The sequence below is a fragment of the Podarcis melisellensis genome (assembly GCF_964234715.1).
Source record: "Podarcis melisellensis genome assembly, chromosome: 15".
Taxonomy (NCBI): domain Eukaryota; kingdom Metazoa; phylum Chordata; class Lepidosauria; order Squamata; family Lacertidae; genus Podarcis; species Podarcis melisellensis.
Window position 1 is genome coordinate 1,158,041 of NC_138532.1, and position 19,225 is coordinate 1,177,265.

General features: G+C 43.1%; 1 protein-coding gene and 1 long non-coding RNA gene across 6 annotated transcripts in view; one reads left to right on the top strand and one right to left on the bottom strand.

Annotated features, from left to right (window-relative positions):
• The window catches only part of LOC309358284, a 439,047-nt gene that overhangs the window by 340,991 nt on the left and 78,831 nt on the right, over positions 1-19,225 (bottom strand). The gene's annotated exons all lie outside the window — the stretch shown is intronic.
• The window catches only part of NSD3 (nuclear receptor binding SET domain protein 3), an 83,998-nt gene continuing 73,921 nt past the window's right edge, over positions 9,149-19,225 (top strand). For 3 of the 5 annotated variants that reach the window (XM_081890825.1, XM_081890826.1, XM_081890828.1), the window contains exon 1: positions 9,149-9,517. The gene's annotated coding sequence lies outside the window, so the exon portion shown is untranslated. The remainder of the gene's footprint in view (positions 9,518-19,225) is intronic. The other 2 variants (XM_081890824.1, XM_081890827.1) reach the window with 1 other exon arrangement.

A 19,225-nucleotide genomic window follows, 5' to 3' on the forward strand; every position in this document is an offset into this window, starting at 1 on the left:
GATTTTTTAAATTTTGCAGCTTTAACATGTATGTCTTAAGTTTTGTAGAATTTCATTGTTGTAAGCTGCTTTGAGACTAACAAGGTGAAGAGCGAGATAGAATTTCTTTAAATAAACAATACACTGTAAATCAGCTACTGCTGCAAATGGTTACTTAATTCGATGGTTGCAGATTGTGCTTTTTGCATTTAATCGCCATTTAATCCCACTGTTTACGGTTTCCCTTCTTTTCTGTTACATCCTTTTGTGGGCGATGCACCTGCCAACTTTGGAGGCCAGGCTAGATGTGCCTTTAACGTCTCTTTGCAGTTTGCATGCAAGGGCATCCACTGTGGAAGGGGCTGAGAACTCGCAGGATGGCGGTGGTCAGCGAAGGGGAGCTTTAGGTCTTTCCTTCCTTGCTGCGAGGCTGACAGCCATGGCTTCCCACAAGTTGCTATTCTTGGCACAAGGAGGAAGCCCTCCATTGGCACAAATGCACATTTAAGGTCACATGCAAGTTGGCATTTGAGGAAAAAGATTTTCGTCCGGGAAAGCATATGCTATAATAAATGTGTTACTTTTGATGCCGTGTGACTCTCTGTTGTTTTTTCTGCAACTGACTTAACACGGCTACCCCTCAATTGTACGAACCAGGTTATTTGGCCGTTTTCATGCCTGTGTGTGACGGATGGTGATGTTTTCCTCTAACAAGGGAATGTGTGATGTCATTTCACTTTACGACACTCCCATTCATCTCCTTGCTTTGCATGACATACAGTATTGTAAATTGTCCTGGAGACTAGCAGGAGGGTGAAGAAGTGAGCCAAGGAGGGAGCTCTAGCCAGGCCAGTAAGAGGCTTGCTGCTTGCCAACCCTCAATCCAAGCCAGTTGTAGACATATTTTAGAAACAACTGAGGGTGATCCCATGTTTCATAGTTGTCCCACCCGTTCAGGTGTTCATGTCTGCACAGAGGTGGCTTCTGACATGTACACGGGAAATTTGTGATGCGTGAAGCAGCCATTAGATAGCCAGTTGGAAGGCATGACTGACGGGGAGACTCCAGCGAGCAGCAAAGTGGTGGTGTGATGTTTTCACCCCAGCTGAATGTGTTTCAGGACGTTCAGCAGACTTTCACATAATTTTGGGTTGAATTGTGAGCCAGACACACAGTGAAGCAACTGCAGAGCTTGTTTCACAACATGGCTACTTGGCTTACTAATCTAAACCAGGGTTGGGAATTCTTTTTGCGTCCCAAGAGCCACATTTCTTCCTGGGCAACCTGCTGGTGGGTGGAGACAGATGCGAAAGCGGGCAGAGCATTGAATGTACATTTTACCTCTGTACGGTTTCCACATGCACTCAGACATCCTCTTTAAATTCCAGTGAGGGAAGCCAGAGATATTGTAAGAGTTCACAGCCCTCACGCTTGAGATTGACCACCCCTGACCGAACCCAAATAAAAGCATGTGTGAAAGCTGAAGTCCATGTTCCACTGCCCCTACAACATCCTGAATTTCAGGGTTTCCCCAACATGAAGAAGACTGGTATGAAAGGTCAAGGGAAGGCTAAGTTGAGCATTATACTTACTTGGTCAATTTATAGACTGCTTCTAATGTATAAAATATCTCAAAGTACTTTACCATAAGCAGTTAAAGACTCCAAAGCATCCAAGAAATTCAGTACTGGACTCAAATACAGATTATAGGAATAGAATCAGATCCTATCTGGGCATCTGATGACTTGAATGAGTCCACATGCTTCCAATAGATTCTGCTTGTCCACTCGTAAATAAACCGTATCTTTCAAGGACACCCTTGTGACAAAGCCATGCCCACAACTGCATTGTGAGGTGGGCCAGTTGTATGTACAACTTATAATTTTAGTATGTTTTAGCCACCTCCTTTTCCTCTTAACTCTAAGCATGAAAGAATGTCAGTGTCGTGAGCCAGGTGCTTGCCTGGGCAAGACAGCAACCAGCTACATCCTTCATATCTCCACAGGATTGGGCAGCTTGTTTTCCTTGCATTTAGCCCTAGGTGCAATTATGACGTGTAACTCAAAGCTGTTTAGAGCCTTAGATCGCATGGGAAACAATCCCTCGAGCTTGGGCTCACTCCAAAGCCCAATGCCAAGTTAAAGAAATTAGATAATTCAGACTAGGATCTAAAAGGGAAAGGAGAACAACACTTTAATGAAAATTAGGAACTGTTGAAGACATTAGATATCCTACACAAGGAGAGATATTATTCCTGGATGGTCAAAGGTGGTGGCAAAATGATACAATGACCATAAGTATGATGCTTAAGCCTGGGTGGCCTTGACAACCCAATAACATACACTCCCTCCCTTATTTTTTTATTTATTGGGATTGAAACATGAAGGCATTAAAAACTATTAGTATGTTAATTCTGGACATTGCTAAAGAGCTATGCATTTTTATCTATTATTTATCCATGCACACTTTCTAGGGATACTTTCCTGGAAAAATAATGAAAGCTTTGAAACTGCCGTTTGACTGGTACATGTTACAAAAAATTTTACAGAGTGCATTTTTGTAAATGAAAAGCTTTTCATGCAAAAATACAGCAGTAGAAAAGCATCCCATTATGTTGCATGTAGCTCAAGCAGATGCATGTTTGCTGAAAATAATCCCACTGAATTCTATGGATTTCACACCTAAGAAAGTGTGCAAAAGGAGATAAATGAGAGTGGGGAAATGCTAAGCAATTGTGTATCTTCTATGTCAACCTAGCTCTGCAAGGAGACCCTTCCAGAGGGAGAACAGAAGGCAATCCTCTATTTGAAGGGCTATCAGGTTCAATTCTGGTTCAAAGATTAAAAAGCCATCTGGCTGGAGCATGTTCTTTAACTCTTGCTTGGATGGAGTGGGGTGTGGGTAGAAGCCTCCAACTTGTGGGGTTGATTTAAAGGTAAGAGTCGCATCCGTGGCCCTACTCAACCTGAAGTGAATGTGGGCTGAAAAAGGTTCCCCACGCCCATGCAGCCTATGCAGTTAATGTCCTCCATGGTCCTATTTTGGGGTAAAAATTGTATATTTTGGTAATGTCAGAACAGCAGGATGATGAAGGGAAGTCATTCCTATGATTTTAAAATAGAATATTTGCTTTAAAATGCATATTCATATAGTCTGGATCACCCAAGAACACATACAAGCCAAATATATTGTTTATTTGCTTGTGGTTGTGAGAAATAAGGGAAATGTGGAGATCCACATCCAGCCTCTGTTAAGAAAGTGATAAAAACCTTTCATCTCTCATAAGAACATGTATCTCGTTTTCCCTGGTACTTGAGTTTTTTTCTGATTACGGTATTCTGGAAACAGGCATCACTCTTTTCATGTCTCCCCTCAAAACCAACATTGCTTCCCCCCCTTTCTTTCCCTTTTACTGTTGCTGAATGTAAGGTTTCTTCCCCCTCCACACGCCTGTTCTGCTTTCCTTTTGGCTTAGTAACAGTAGATTTCATTCCCAATGTATTTACTTTGGATGTTTCAGATTTGGGCAAGAGTGGAATGAATTGCAAATGATTTCCTCTGCATCTTGCATTCATGACTATAACAGAAAATGATGGTATTTATTCCCAGTCTCTTGCCCAGATGTCAAACCCCAGCAGCTAAAAGCAGAACCTGAGACAGATGCTATATTGATCCTCCAGAATCTTGCATGCTCCCTGTCTTTATGCAATGCATTAGTAATTAAACGCAATCTATTAGTAATTAACAGCATCCTCCATCTCTCAGTGTGGTGTGCGCGCTCATGTATTTTCATTTAAAGAGGATGTAAATGGCTGTGCCACTGATTAGCCTTTCTACATCCTGACTTGCTGTATTTTCTATATCCAATGACAGGTGTGCATTCATTAATTCAGTTATATCTTAATTTCTGTTTCCATATGGTAAGGGTTTGACATTACCAGTGACTACTTTGCTCAGCCTAAGCAAACATTTAAGATTTTAGCCTTTTTCACACCTGAGCAAGTTATACTATTTTACCCTTGACTCCCCAGAAATCAGCTTCAAAAATTAAAGAAAAGGAAAACACTGAAAAGCCTTCATCTTGTCTTCTTTTCCAGGCTTGTGTGGAAGATCTCTCCTTGCTCTGAACCCAGGACAAAACAGCACATCAGTCCCCCTATTGCTGTCATTCCCGGTAATGAAGAACCCCCCTTCTCATGCTATGCTCGGGGACATGTTAACCGCAGCAACACAGTTCTTTCCTGCATTATTGCAACCACTGACATAAAAGTCCCCACTGCGGGGAGAGCATGATATGCAAACTTTCGGCGTGATGTGCTAGTTGTCTACATGCAGGGATCTGTGTACGTCTGTGAGCATTCAGAATGACACCCCACCTACAGTTTCAGTCTCCTGCCCAGATGGCAACCATCCAACAGGTAGAGCTAGGAACTCAACAAGATGCTGTAATGCAAATTGATTCACCGGAATCTGGAACTGCCTTCTGTATATTACAAAATGAGTCTGTAGAATTTCTTGGCTACATCACTCCTGCCCAGGCTGTGACCACTTCATCTTGCAATGAGTAAGGAGATGCTAACACACTGAAGCAATTTAAAGCCCCCTGCCCTGCCCTTGGTGCTTCCCTCCAAATCAAGAAGCATCAGATGTAGCCAAAGCCTCCAAAAGAAAGGACACAACCTGTTCCCTAGCTTTGTTTATCGAAAGCATTTTACAATCTGCCTTACAAAGCAGTGTATAACTGGGGGAAATCCATCAGAGAGAGATGTGTGTACAGTTGAAAACTGAAGACTCCAGAATAGTAAGGAAGCATCAAGTCTCAGGAATCTTTGACAGAAATAACATTGTTTAAGAAAGGCAAATTAGAATACAGTATATGAAGGGACTTTCCAGGTTCTGTATGACAGGGAATTCCATAACCATGGAGCCATCACTTGTGGTTTCCAACCCGAGTATCCATTCTCATGGGTGCAGGAGGAGGGCCTCTGAAAGCTGATTTGAACAAACACCCAGGTTTTTCTTCTTCATGGCTTCCATCTCCCTTTATAGGTTGTGGCAGCCTAGCAGTCCACCAGTCACCCTCTGAATCCTTAAGGCTGCAACTCCCTCCAACTCCAGACCACTTTCTCCTCTTTCAGACTCCAATGCAGGCCTGGGGAACCCTTTTCAGCCTTCTGGACAACCTTTTGAATATATGCTTTATCTTTGCTTGTAATGCACACTCACTCCTGCCTCCCTATCAAGGCAAGGCAAGTGAGAGGCATCATCACCAGAGGTCAAGGATGCCTTCCAGCCAGCCAGAAATATTCCAGGAGTAGCAGCCCAGGTACCAGAAAGAGGTGAGGCCTGGAGAGGGCTTCTGGTATGGGGAGAGTCCTGAGGGTCAGATAGAGAAGTTTGGAGGGCTGCATTTGGCCCTCAAGTCTCTACCCCAGCCTACTCTGTCCAGAAGGGAAGTCTATCAAGTCTATGCATATTCCACATGGTCATTTCTCCCACAATACCTCTTTTGAACCCCACAAGTGGAAGGCCAATCTCCAGGCCTATCATAATTTACATTATGCATTACAGTTACAGATAGTTACAGTTACAGTTACAACTTCAAATTCGGTGATGACCTGTTCAGATCAGCGGCACGGCAATGGGCACCCGCATGGCCCCACAGTATGCCAACATCTTCATGGCAGATTTAGAACAACGTTTCCTAAACTCCTACCCACTCAAACCTCTCTTGTACCTGCGATACATTGACAATATTTTTATCATCTGGACACATGGTCAACAGACCCTGGACACCTTCCTCCAGAAATTCAATGATTTTCACCCCACAATCAACCTAACAATGAATCAATCTATGCAAGAAATACATTTTTTGGACACTACTATAAAAATACAGGATGGGCACATAGACACCACCTTATACTGTAAACCAACTGACCGACAAACATATCTACATGCCTCTAGCTACCGTCCCAAACATACCAAACAGTCCATTGTATATAGCCAGGCACTACGTTACAGCCGCATCTGTTCCAATTCTACAGACAGAGACTCTCACCTAAGAGATCTACAGCAAACCTTTTTAGAACTAAAATACCCAGCAGATGAAGTTAGACAACAGATCAACAGAGCCAGACTGATACCCAGAGAGAACTTGCTACAAGACAGACCCAAAAAAGAAAATAACAGAACACCTCTAGTCATCACATACAGCTCACAAGTTAAAACAGTACAACGCATCATCAGAGATCTACAACCTCTCCTGGACAATGACAGTTCTCTTTCTCAAGCTCTGGGAGGAAGACCTTTCATTGCCTACAGACAGCCACCCAATCTCAAACAACTCCTAACCCACAATAATACTACAACCAGACCTAACACGGACACTGGCACCAGAGCCTGCAATAAACCCAGATACCAACTTTGCTGCCACATACACCCAGACAACACCATTACTGGCCCCAACAACATCACACATACCATCTCAGGACTATTTAATTGCTCATCGTCTAACATTGTATATGCCATCAAATGCCAACAGTGTCCTTCAGCTCTCTATATTGGACAAACAGGCCAGACCTTACGCCAAAGAATAAACGGACATAAATCGGACATCAGGAATCACAAAACAGAGAAACCAGTAGGAGAACACTTCAATCTCCCAGGACATTCTATACAAGATCTCAAAGTAGCTGTTTTACTGCAAAGGAATTTCAGAAATAGACTGGAAAGAGAAGCTGCTGAATTGCAACTTATTACCAAACTTAAAACCATGGAGAAACCTGGCCTGAACAAAGACATTGGATTCTTATCTCATTATACATGACAAAGCCATTTTTCACCTTTTCACCCCTTGCTTTTTCCTGTAAGACCTATTGCAGTCGTTAAGAGTCGTCAACAGGCTCATCACAGCTATCTGCCAATCACCCATTCCCACCACCCTTCTGAGTAATACCCCTCCCCACCTTCTCACTATATAGAAGGGTCTGGAAACTTCTGTTTCAGTGTATCTGAAGAAGTGTGCATGCACACGAAAGCTCATACCAAGAACTGACTTAGTTGGTCTTTAAGGTGCTACTGGAAGGAATTTTTTTTTGTTTTGATTATGCATTACACTTCAGATTGTTTTTTGCAGTCGAATACACGATACCAACTGTCAGTTGCTTCTGGCATGCTCAGATATTTCCTGACCTTTAATGTCAAGAATTTAGCACCCTACTATAATTCTTATGAATATTTTCCAGATATGTTTTACAATCTATGCTTTGATACTCTCTGGAGTAAAAGGCAGTATAGAAGTATTTTTTAAAAATAAAATAAAAAGTTTAGTGCAACATTTTTACCTCTTAAAGTCTTTTGGTGGAAGAGGGGGCTGAGAAATCATCAGACAAATTTACCTTTGTAAGGAAGGGACGGGCTGTAGCTCAGGAGTGGCACATGTGCTTTGCATGCAGACAATTCCAGGTTCAATCCTGGATGTTTCTAGGTAGGACCGCAAATGTATTCTGTCTGAAAACTACTGCTAAATAATCTAGACACTGTTGAGCCAGATGGGCTGGAGACTGGCAAATGTTGTCCTAATCTTCTATATTAAAAAGTGGGTTTAGGTAAGAAAGTTTGAGAAAACCACAGAATCAGTCTGACTGGGAAAGGTACTAGAATTGATATGGAGTGCACAAGTTGCTTATTTCCTCCACCCTCACAATCAATTTTCCTTTTGTGTCATTTTAGATTGTGTCCTTTCAGATTGTAAGTCTGAGGGCAGGAACTCTATTATGTCTGTTGGTCTGTAAGCTATTCTGGGAGTCTTTTGGGGACTGAAGATCAAGGTAATTTTTTCAAGTACTGTAAATAACTATGCAGTGATTAGTCAGGGCCAGCGTGGACTGTCAAAAACAAACCCTGCCAAACTAACTTTATAGATTTTTTAAAAATTGGGTTACTAGTGTAGTCAATAGAGGGAATGCTGTGGACATACTTTATTTGGATTTCAGCAAAGCATGGGGTAAAGTCCCCCCTGATATTTTGATCAGCAGCATACTTAAACAACAGGCAAAGTTTTATCAATGACTTAGATTAAAGGATAGAGGGAACACTTATCACTTTGGAAATGACACAAAACCAGGAGGTATTGCTAACATCTCAGGAGACAGGAATAAAAATTAATAAAATGATATTCAGCAGAATGAAAATGCAAAGTTATCTATTCAGGCACATGAACCAGATGTATAAGATGGGGGAGATCTGATATGGCAGTAACACATGTGAAAATGAGCTTGGGACTGTAGTCAGCCACAAGCTGAACATGAAGACTGTTGTGCGCAGGTCCCGCTTGGAGGCTTGCCATTAGGCACTGGCTTGGCCACCAGATGCTGGACGAGTTGTGTCTTTGGCCTGATCCCCAGACTCGCTGGCCAACCATCTGTTGGGTCTGCTCTAGGTTTGGATGTTCTGCCCTCGGCAGGAGGTTTGGCTGTAGGGTTTACATGCCCACACACCCACCCACCCAACAAGTATGCCTCAAGTTACAGACATGGCTGTATGTACATAGCAATTCTTTATTATATTAGCCTTCTTTCTAAGTTCTGAATCTCATCTATGTCATTTAAATTTCTCTGCCCGGTTTCCAGAGTCCTGAAATCACAAGTCTGCTCATTCTTGTCCAAACAAGACTTGAAGAGAGGTGACAGATTATGCTTATTTGTTTTTAAGTCGGCATTCTGTAGAATTGAGGGGAAGCCCAGTCTCGCCATTCCAATGAATATGCGAATTAAAACCCACAAATCGGGCCTGCATGTTGGTGCAGAAGTGTCCAGCTGGGCTCTTCCCCGAGCGCCAAGAGCGGGTCTCCGCCTTCCCTAGTGGAAGAGTTTTGCGCGCGCGCCCGGGGGGCACCTGGAGGCCTCACAGGGCCCTCTGGGGCCCCAACCCCTCCTGCCAGCCGGGCTGTACCTGCGGGACCCCGTCCGAGCCACGGCTTCCCCGTCCCCAAGGCAGCGCCCTGCCTGCTGGGCTGGAGGGAACTGGAGCGCCGCCGCCCGACCCGTCCAGGCGGGAAACTGCAACTCCCAGCATGCCCGGCGCCTGGCGCAGCGCGGGCAGCCAATGAGGCGCCGCTTTCTTCCGGCGCTGCCTCTGAGGGAGCTTTGTGCTGCGCGAGAAGAAAGGCGGCGGCGGCGGCGGCGAAGGCGGCGGCGGGCAGGGCCGAGGCCGGGGCCTGAGAGCGAGCGAGGGAGCGAGCGAGAGCGGAGCGCCAGCGCCCCCTCTCTTCCCCGGACTCCTCTCCCGCAGCCCCCGAGGAGGCTCCTGCGCCGCCCGCGACGGAGGAGAAGGAGGAGGAGGCAGAGGCAGAGGAGGCGGCGGCGGGAGCGCCGCGTCAATTGAGGCCGGGGATCGAGCGCGGCCTACGGCGGGGCCTGGCCCGCCCCCTTTGCCGAGCCCGGCCCGGCGAGGCCCTTTCCGCCGCGCTTCCTCCGTTACGCGTCCCGGCGGCGATCGGTCCGATACGGCGGGGAAGTTAGAATGGAACAGACTGACGGTGAGGCGCCACGGAGGGGGGCAGGGGGCGGAGACGTCGCTTTGCGAACGAGCCTCCCCAAGTTGCTAGTCCTCAGCATTCCTCCGTGTCCAATATTTGCCTTTTGGAGAGCCCTAGGGCCCTCCATCTTTCCTTTCGTTTTTCATCTCCAGGACCCTTGATGAAAACGTGCGCTGAAGGGTGTTAGGCTTCTCATGGGAGAACGGTAGAGTGGGAAGGGGCGCGAGGGTCATCTAGTCCAACCCGCTGCAATGCAGGAATCTTTTGCCCGATGCGGGGCTCAAACCCTCCTGGTCTTCCTCCTTTGCTCCTGCATGGGTGACCTCCCTCCCTTTGGTATTGGCTTGGACAGACATATTTATGTAGCAGTTTGGGGACCTAAGGAGAGATGAGGTGGGAACCCTGCGCAGGAAGCAAAAGCTTTCCCTTCCCAGTTTCCAAGAAGCAAACCTTACTTGGCACAGACAAGCACAAGTGGGCATTTTCAAGGTCCCCCCCCCCCAGTGCTTTAGGGTATATCTGTAATCCAAAGTAGCCCTCAGTACAGTGGTACTTCAGGTTACAGACGCTTCAGGTTACAGACACTTCAGGTTACAGACTCCACTAACCCAGAAGTCGTACTATTAAGACCTTTGCTTCAGGATGAGAATAGAAATCACGCACAGCGGCAGCGGGAGGCCCCACTAGCTAAAGTGGTGCTTCAGGTTAAGTTTCAGGTTAAGAACGGACCTCCGGAACGAATTAAGTTCTTAACCCGAGGTACCACTGTAATCTGAAATGTGGTGTGCATTAGGATCAGTGGGTTCAAATCATCATTCATCTGTTAAACTCACTTTGTGACCTTAGGCCATTCAATATTTCTCAGCCTAACACTGTGTGTGCTGCCCTGAATTCTTTGGAGAAAGGGCAATATAAAATCATGACAAATAACCTGTAGCTATTATTATATCAGAATTTGATCTGAGAGACAGTGGGTTGCTGAAGACCACATAATAAGTTCATGGCAAAGTGAGATTTAAAGTACTGTATGTAAGTTTCCAAATTTGGACCTAATAGTCCCTTTGCTCTTGGAGTGAGCCCCGTTGAGCTTAGTGGGCCTCTTGAGGCGATATGTATACAGTAGTAGTGAATTGGTTAATATACCACCAGCTGAAGGAGAGCTCTAAAGAGTCAGGGGGTCATTAGATGTGGAAGTAAGGACTTTTCATAGTGGATTTGGCTCTGAGTACCATAGTATTTGTGTGTTTGGTAGACTTTTAGCAGTAGCAGCACCAAGAACTTGTAGCGAAAGTATACCAACAAAGTATCATCAAAACATCAAACACTTTATTAAAATACATAAAAACTATTCCACAGCAGCTTAATCCCTGACAGTACAGTGGTACCTTGGTTTACGAACTTAATTCGTTCCAGAAGGCCGTTCTTAAACCGAAACTGTTCTTAAACTGACGTGCACTTTCCCTAATGAGGTTCCGTTCTTAGACTGAGGTCACGTTCGCAATCCAGGACACTACTTCCAGTTTTGCGGAGTTCGTAAACTGAATCGTTTGTAAACAGGGCTGTTCTTAAACCGAGGTGCTACTGTATGTGGTAGATAGTGCAGAGGGGAGGTATGGGCAGCATATATATTCTGGGGGAATGGGGGTTTGGGGAGACCTAGGAATGTGAGTATGTATGGCTGCTATAGGGCTCTGAAACAGATGGAGTGGAAGTGGGATGATGACTGGAGGCTAGATCTCACATAGAGCAATGGGATTGTGAGGATGCCAGAATTGGGACGAAGGCTGGAGGCGGGTTGAGGCATTATGATTATACACCTTTAGGTTCCAGACAAAAATGTTCCTCTTCAATCAGTCCTTTGACTGATTAACATCTTACAGTACAGTGGTACCTCAGGTTAAGTACTTAATTCGTTCCGGAGGTCCGTACTTAACCTGAAACTGTTCTTAACCTGAAGCACCACGTTAGCTAATGGGGTCTCCTGCTGCTGCCACGCGATTTCTGTTCTCATCCTGAAGCAAAGTTCTTAACCCGAGGTAATATTTCTGGGTTAGCCGAGTCTGTAACCTGAAGCGTATGTAACCCGAGGTACCACTGTATATGCCTTTTAAATTTGTTTGTGGGAGGTTGTTTTTATCATGTATTTTGTACTTCATCTGAGATCTGCAGATGAAGGGAGATGTACAAATTTAATAAATAAAATAAAATGGGATTGATGATTTGGTGATAAATAATAAAGTCAGCTGGTATGCAAGGAGGTTATAGTCCTATAACCTGAACTATAGTCCTATAGTTGTGGTTGATGTTGTCAGCATGACAATGGAAACACCGTTGCTGAGGCATTTTAGGTGGTTTGGAGTGTTAGACTCTTCAAGACTGTTGGCTTAAAGGATATGAGAAACAATATAGGAAAATACATTTTGAAATAATTTATACACAAAGTGTTGCTATGGGTTGTGTGTTGTGACCAGTACAATAATAGAATAACTGTGCTGGAGTCTGGCGAGATGGCCTTAATGTAGTGTCATATATAAGTGTGAGAATATGGACTGTGGATGTGGAATTGGTTATGTCGCTTGCCATGGGGTTGCTCTTTTGCATGACATTCTAACTAGAAAGCCATAAATAGTCATGGGGTAGTGTTGGAATTGGCCTTGGAGTTGGAGAAGTCTAATCTGGGACTGTTAATAACACAACCTTTTGTGTATGTATATACAGTGCCTGCCTACACGTATAAATTTGCATGAATGCCCTATTAAGGCTTGAACCTAGAGTTCTAGAAAGTGATCTCTTGTTGCTAAAGGGAGAGGCACCCTCTTTGTTTTTCAAAGAAGGGTTGAGGAATAATTGAGGATAGATCAGATAATAGTTTAATGTGATGGAGTAGGGCCATTTGGATTTAAAGGGGCAGAGGCAGCCATGTTTGCTTCCATATACTGCAGAGTAAATCTCTTTAGAACCCCTACTCCCCAAAAGAAACAAGACTTGCTTTGGGTTATCAAATGATCTTTAAGATCCTTCTCCTTGTTCCTTATTCTCTATCTTAAAATCATGCCATTCTGAAATTTATCATAAGCAGGCTGAGAAAGGAACATCTTTCCTCCTTCTCATTCCTTTCTGCAGCCAGTACTGCTAGGGGACTGTGGTGCAGAAATTAACCCTTTTCAATACAAATCTGCAGCAGGATTATACAGACATTTTTCTCTCCATTTTCATGAAGAATTAAATAGGTAGAGGGGCTGTCTCTGTTGTAAATGGCAGAAGGCTGAACCGTCTTCAGCAATTTCTTTAAGTAAACAAGGAAATGACATTGCCAAGGCTGTCGACAAAAGGCACACTTGTTTGTGAACAGCAAGATGAAACTTACTTACTGATTGTGTTTTAAATATTATACACGAAGGGATTTCCTCCTACATTTTTCTTAATGCTTTTTCTTGACTCTATTCCTGTACAGATAGCTAAGTGTTCCTTTATTTTAACTGCCATTGAACTGTGCAGATGCTGTTGTTTGTATTTCATGTACAGCAGACAACAGAGATGTGAGACAAATTGCTGTTCAGGTATCTGATTAGTGGGAAGCAGGTATATTTGTGTGATGCTTTGATAATTTTTTTTGAATTGATAGCATCCGAGGGTTTTTTCTGCAGTGGAGAGAGGCTCCATATTCTGATTGTATCTCTAATGTTTGTAGTTTGTTCATTTTGTTTTTCTTTGTTGATTGGACGGAAGTATAAATGTGAATGACTTGTCAATCAGCCACAATCTTTGCATGTTTGGATAAATCCTGTCTCGGTTTGTTTTAAAATCAAAGTATCATATTACACATCTGCTTCTCAGTGTTCCTGTTTTTGCCCTTAAAAACCCTAATACTCTGGGGGCAAGATATAATTTATTACTATGATTGGCTGCAATGCTGCAGTTATATGCAGAATAACAATATTTCATTAACATTTTCATAACTGCACCATGTTCTGTGTAACACTAGGCAATATCTGCCACTCTAGTGCTGTTCTTTCTTGTTACTATTTTCTCTAAGCAAGTCTTAGTAAAAGATGATCAGTGGATGACACCAGGTGCTATTGAATCGGTTAAAGTAGTAATGTTTGGCTCCAGTAGAGAGGACAAGTACGTTGGCAAAGGGGAAGTTTGTAACAAAATGCTTTCTAGGAATAATTATTTTTCACTTTAAATTGATTACTTTTTTACTTCAGTGCTATGTGTATGTAAAGTTGGAAATGACTCATAACTTTTTGTATGATGGCTAGGTTGATGAACTGCTTTGCTCTTCATAAAACTGTTTAGACTATGCTTTCTATAATATAAATATATAAAACAACCAGTGTTGGCAATTTATGTGGGAATGAGAAACCCAGACCCATGAGATGATGCCTTTGTTGGACCAGCTAGGCTTTAAAATACTCGAACTGAGCTTATTTTGAAAACCTACTTGATCTAGTGAAAATAGCATCCTGTGTTTCTTGTTACATAAAGAAGGCAAAATTTTTATTTTATTTTGCAAGTGGAAGATTTTGTATACTTGAAAGACTATATACATACATATAAAAATGGTAGGCAGCATGAAGGCCTTGATTTTCCTCTCTGTATGGCTGCTTGTATGCAAGTTTGATAGTGTTAGACAGCTGACACCTTAGCCCAGACACACCTCTTTTGAAAGAGGGTGTCATTGATTTACTGTTGAAGCCTACTAATGGAATCCTAACCATGTCTACTCAGAATTAAGTTCTGTGGAATTCAGTGGGGTTAAGATTGCAGGTTATGTTGTCCAGTCCGCTCCTCTGGTGGTAGTGTTGCTAATTATTGTAGTGTATATATAATTATTTGTATATAATTTAGTAGCTGCTTTCTCTCATACTCTTAACAAGATGTGGAAAAAAAGTCTGTAATATGATACCATAAAAACAGAATGCCACAAAAGCCATAAACAGCAGTGTCATAATCAGAGTAAAATAAATAAGCTGACCAGTACCCAGGCAGTGTTTCATCTGCTGATGGAAAGTGTGCAGGGAGGTTGCCGTGTTGAACTCTCTAGTTCAGAGAGTAGGGCAAACACAGAAAAGCTTTACTGTCTCAGATCCAGGGGTCCACTTCAGCCTTATAGTTCTGCCTGTCTGGTCCTTTTCTTTTCAGGCCACACCCCTTCTCAAGCTCACATTTCTCACTGGCCCTGCTCCACGCCTCCCCTTCTAGATGCAGTGTGTCACTGAACTGTAATAATGCCTTTTGCTTGCCTGGATGGAGGCAGGCACATGTAGAAATAGCTTGACTTCTGAATGACTGGGCTGTAGCTTCCAATACAAAGCTACATGTCATGTCCCTTGGGCTACCCACCACTGCCATGTGACCCCCAGAAGGTTGCAGTGCCTCTACTCAGAACAGTGCACATGATCAAATTTAAGCAATTCTAAATTCCCATTTATTTTTATTGTCGGACAGCTAAGCACTTGTTGGGACTTAAAAGTGCTTAATGGGCTGAATAATGCCATATGATAGATAACCTACAAGTTAAGCCTGGGCTTACTTTTGAGGTTAAACTTAACCTTTTGTGTGTGTCTAGAATTGCAATTAAGTAGCATTGTGTTTATCAGATTGGGAAAAATACTACTCTAATAATGAATTACATCATTTGTGTACATTCTAGAAAAATGCAGAATTGTAATTACAGTCGTACCCTGATTCTTGACTGGAATCAATTCCAGAAGTCCATTTGACTGCTGAAAACGTTCGACAACCAAGGTGTGGTTTCCCATTGGCTGCAGGAGCTTCCTGCACTCAGTCGGCTTCCAAAGAATGGTTGCAAACTGGAAAATTCACTTCCGGGTTTACGGCGTTCAGGAGCCAAAACGTTCAAGTTGCAAGGCATTCGGGATCCAAAGTACAACTGTATTGATGACGGAGGATGTAAAGCTTTGTGCTGACTTTCTGATATTCTGTTTCTCTCAGTCTAACTGTGTCTCATTACTAATGAAAGGGGTTATGTTCCATCAGTGAAATGCTGGCTATTTGCCTACCATCACAAAATGGGATGCTGGAGTTAATGCAATATAATGGCGTTGCAGGGTGTCAGACTCTTTGTCCTAGTTTGACCATTTGTTGGCTCTGTTTTTTGCAGCCTGTTCCTTGGGTATTGCATCATGTTCTTTTTCAGGAACATTAAATATAAAATGTAACTTTTTGATGTTTGCTGCCTTGAAAGGAAGAGTGGGATACAAATTAATAAATACCAATAATGTAAAAATGTGCTTAAAAGTTTTCATGTTGGTTATAGTTCTCATGAAGTTTGCTTATTGCTGTACAGTCATACCTTGGGTTGAATGTGCTTCGGGATGAGCGCGTTCAAGTTGCGCTCCGTGGCAACCCGGAAGTAACGTTTTGCCGCATGCACAGATGCTCAAAATGACGTCATGCGCAGAAGCAATGAAAACCAATGTGCGCTGCGCAGACGTGCCATCACTGGTTACATTTGCTTCTAGATGCAAACGGGGCTCCGGAATGGAACCCGTTCGCATCTAGAGGTACCACTGTATTTTGTAATAATGTTTATTTAATTACTTTAGAGCATTAATATCTTGCTTTTCAGGTGATTTCTGAGTTGCTAATGCAGCTGAAATACTAAAAAAGTAATAGATACAGAAAATGCATCCTATAACAGTAGCAGAACAATGATCAATAAGCCATATTTAAAAATTTCATAAAACCCAACATCTAAAAGGCCTGGGTGAATAAAAACTCTCCATCCAGCACCAAAGGCATTGAGCTCTGTGACAGATGAGCCATCTCTTCTCACCTCTTGGGGACCTGAAGGAGGGCTTCTGGAGAGGATCCTGTGTGTATGATCCACCCACTCCTAACATCCCCAATGAACTTTGGTAAAATTACTTGTTTGTGGAATTTTGATTTTAGCTGAGTGTTTATCAATGCAGCTGCACTGCATTGTAATGTCTTCTGCATAAAGCAAAAATAAAAATAAATGATTAGTTGTCGGAGCAAGAAAGTGTGTTACTCTGGAAGCCAGGCATATCAGGAAATGCTCAGCTACCCTGATTGCAATATGTAGTTCTTTTCCTTGCCTTGTAGCAAAACCCATCACATTTCTAAAAAGTAATTTTAATATACACCAGAGATCACTTTAACATTTAGGACCAGCACAGTGTGGTGTTAAAGTATTATTAACACTGGTTACTTCTTGAAGACACACACACACACACACACACACACACACACACACACACGGCTATTTCACATCTCAACCTGCAGAAAGTATCCTGGAAAGAGAACTCTTTGAATGCTGGAGGGATGACTTTTAAGGGTGGACAAACAGGCCAGGATGTTGAGTGTGGACTGTAGATTGTGATAAAAAGTTCCCTCCTCTTTTCCTTTGTTCTATGAACAGGAATGTCAGGGCGATAGCAGTACAACTCCCCCTCTGCTGCTGCTTTGCCAAAACTGCTTTTGCAGAGGAAAACCAAGCTGTCAGCAGCTGTGGCTTCTCCTTTCTAAGCACAGCAGCTCCTTTCCCTCCTCCAACTTTTCTCTATTGTAGAGCAGTTCTGAAAATGGGGGAGGCATTATTTCTCTCTTTGACTCTTAAATGGTGCCAATTATGTATGCTAGGATTCTCAGGGACATGGAATTGAATAACCCAGTTCCTTACATTCCATTCTTAAAGGTTTGCTCTTTACTAGGATTTAAATCAAGAATTGAAGCCATTTCCAAGACTATAAATGACAGTAAAACCAACAAAAGCATGAACTCCTGTGGAATGATCTTCAAACCAGGGATCTGTCTTAAGAATCTTGAGCTGCTTCTTCCTTCCTTTTAGTATTTATGTCACCCTTACAACCAGGTTCCCAGAATGACTTTCATTTTAGTTGTAGATGTAATTTGCCATAGCTGTTGCTCTCTGTTTTGAGCAATTTTCCCATTTTTAAAAAGTTGTGTGTGTGAGAGAGAGAGAGAGAGTGCATCTGTGTTTTTTCATTCTGTACTTTCCCTGATCCCAACTGTGCTGGATTTATATTTTTGAATTTGTGTCATTAGTAAATGGAATACTGTATGTTAAATTGCAAGATGATGGAAGAGAAAGAATGTTCATACTGTGGTACCTCAGGTTAAGTACTTGATTCGTTCCGGAGGTCCGTACTTAACCTGAAATTGTTCTTAACCTGAAGCACCACTTTAGCTAATGGGGCCTCCTGCTGCTGTCTCGCCGCTGAAGCACGATTTCTGTTCTCATCCTGAAGCAAAGTTCTTAACCAGAAGCACTATTTCTGGGTTAGCGGAGTCTGTAACCTGAAGCATATGTAACCTGAGGTACCACTGTACTGCAGACCAGATTTTAAGAAAGTGAAGTCAAGTTTCCTAAATTTGCCACTTTAAAAACTTATGTCCCTTTAGAAATGTTTTGTACTTAGCAAAATAGCAAAGTAATTGTTTGTTTATTCAAACATATAAAACAGGCATTGCTGATCAAACATGAAGTTATAAGCTGTGTGCATAGTTGCATTTTGGGGTTCATTTTCTCAACTGTCATAATAAGTCTGAGTGCAAAACGTTTAGGACTTGGTATATTGTTGAATTCAGAACACCAGCTAGGAAGGAAGCATTGGGATGGTGGATATATTATGTGTATTTAAAATGTTTTTTTGCGGGGAGAGGAGGGAGAGCCATTATGCTTATTCTGTGCTGTATGTGCCATTGGCCTGGGATCAGCAATACAGTACTGTAAAAGCTTATTCTTGGATCTGGAGTGTAGAGTGCTAATGCAAGCTGGTTGTTGATACGGAGGGCCAAATTTGCCAGCAAGTAGTTCAGCAATTTGTTCATAAAACCATCACAATGTGTGTCAAATTTAAAGGAGTGTTCTTCAAAATAACCTAGATTTCTTTTGCTATCTTCATCTGCATGCTGCCTGAGGAGGTCTTTAAACGTTTTCTGTACGTAGTCGTTCAAAAGATACCACCTTCCTAGCCTGGATTCTTACTAGGGAGAGAGCAAGACTGAGCCTCGGGCTGGTGCTCCCTATCGAGTGCACCTGTTTTTCTCACTGCAGGAGACATGGCTGCCTGAACAAAAAGGTCCTGTGGTTATTGCAATGTAGAATCTTCCCTGATTCCAGGCAGATAAGCACTCTTTAACAGTGCTTGGTCTCCCAGAATAAGGAAGATGTAAAAAGGTAAAGGGTAAAGGGACCCCTAACTATTAGGTCCAGTCGTGACCGACTCTGGGGTTGCGGCGCTCATCTCGCTTTATTGGCTGAGGGAGCCGGCGTACAGCTTCCGGGCCATGTGGCCAGCATGAGTAAGCTGCTTCTGGCGAACCAGAGCAGTGCACGGAAACGCCGTTTACCTTCCCGCCGGAGCAGTACCTATTTATCTACTTGCACTTTGACGTACATTCAGATAATTAAGACCTCCTAAGTTGGATGTTCTGCTCTCTCCCCATTGAGAATAGAAAGGGAGGGAGTGCATGAGCTGTCAGCATGCTTCTGTTCTCTCCCTTGTTTACAGTCCAAAATGGGATATAAGTAACGTTTGAATAAGGGATGCGGGTGGCGCTGTGGTCTAAACCACTGAGCCTAGGGCTTGCCGATCGGAAGGTCAGCGGTTCGAATTCCCACGATGGGGTGAGCTCCTGTTGCTCAGTCCCAGCTCCTGCCCTCCTAGCAGTTCAAAAGCACGTCAAAGTCAA